Raw genomic sequence first — 1,383 nt, forward strand, 5'->3', positions numbered from 1 at the left:
GTAAATCTAACTTCTTGAAGATTGACAAAGGCATCAGATTGATGCTAGCTCCCAAGTCACACAAGCATTTGTCAAATGACACATTTCCAATAGTACAATGGATAGTTAAGCTTCCAGGATCTTTATGCTTCAGACATAACTTTTGCTGCAGCACGGTACTGCACTCCTCCGTGAGAGCAACTGTCTCTAAATCATCAAGCTTCACCTTCTAAGAGAGTATACCCTTCATAAACTTTGCATAACTAAGCATCTGTTCAAGAGCTTCCTCGAAAGGTATGTTGATGTGAAGTTTCTTGAACACCTCCAGAAACTTCTCAAACTGCTTATCCAACTTTTTCTTCTGTAGCCTTTTAGGAAAGGGAGCTGGAGGATAGATCTGTTTCTCCCCTGTATTACCTTCAGGAGGAGTGTGTTCAACAATAGTCTTCCTTGGCTCCACTTCAGCTTCCTTCTGCACTTCTTCCTCAGCTACAGATTCTTCATCCGAAACTTGAGAGTGTTTGAGATTTGCAACCTTCCCAGACCTTAATGTAATTGCCTTTACCTGCTCCTTAGCTTCCCTCTTTCCTGGTACTTCAGTGTCACTAGGAAGTGTACCAGGTTGATGATTTAACAAGGCATTGGAAATTTGTCCGATTTTATTTTTCAAGGTCTTGATAGAAACCACTTGGCTCTTGCACATGAGCCTCAACTCCTCCAATTCAGATTTTTCATTAGACTGTTGTAGCTGGAGTTATTGCCTTGGTGCATATTGCGGTTGCTAAAAACCAGGGGGGTTGTACTGCTTTGCTGAATACTACTGTTAAGGCTGCTGAACCACATTCTGAGTGTTGCTCCAGCTAAAGTTAGGATGATTGCGGTTGTTGGGATGATAGGTGGCTAGTATAGGTTGCTATGACCTCTGAAAGTTGCTCACGAACTGAGCTGATTCACTAGAAATGGAACACTGATTAGTCGCATGGGCACCAACACAAAGCTCACAGATACTAGTGATTTGATTAACTCCATAATTAGCCAAAAAATCCACCTTATCGTTAAAGCCTTTAGTTGAGCAGTTATAGTAGTAGCTGCATCCAACTCCAGAATTCTTGCTACCTTACCCTGAGATAGTCGCTGAGTAGGATTCTGGTATTCATTAGCAGCCATCAGTTCAATTAGTTCATAAGCTTCATCGTAGCTTTTAGCCCACAAGGCTCCTCCTAATGTTGCATCGAGCATGGGTCTAGAAGTAGCACCCAAACCATTATAGAAACAGTTAATGATCATCCAATCAGGCATCCCATGATGAAAACAATTCCTAAGCATCTCCTTATATCGATCCCAAGCCTCACATGAGGATTCTCCAGATTGTTGAGCAAATTGAGTAAGTGCATTTCTGATTGC

The 1,383-nt window shown here is 41.9% G+C and overlaps 1 non-coding gene across 1 annotated transcript; it reads left to right on the forward strand.

The window, feature by feature from the left end:
• Positions 1-1,276: 1,276 nt before the first annotated feature.
• On the forward strand, positions 1,277-1,383 carry LOC141694050 (small nucleolar RNA R71). Its single transcript, XR_012563382.1, has one exon. It is a non-coding gene; the product is annotated as a small nucleolar RNA R71 (small nucleolar RNA).

Source organism: Apium graveolens, chromosome 10 (assembly GCF_009905375.1).
Source record: "Apium graveolens cultivar Ventura chromosome 10, ASM990537v1, whole genome shotgun sequence".
Classification (NCBI taxonomy): domain Eukaryota; kingdom Viridiplantae; phylum Streptophyta; class Magnoliopsida; order Apiales; family Apiaceae; genus Apium; species Apium graveolens.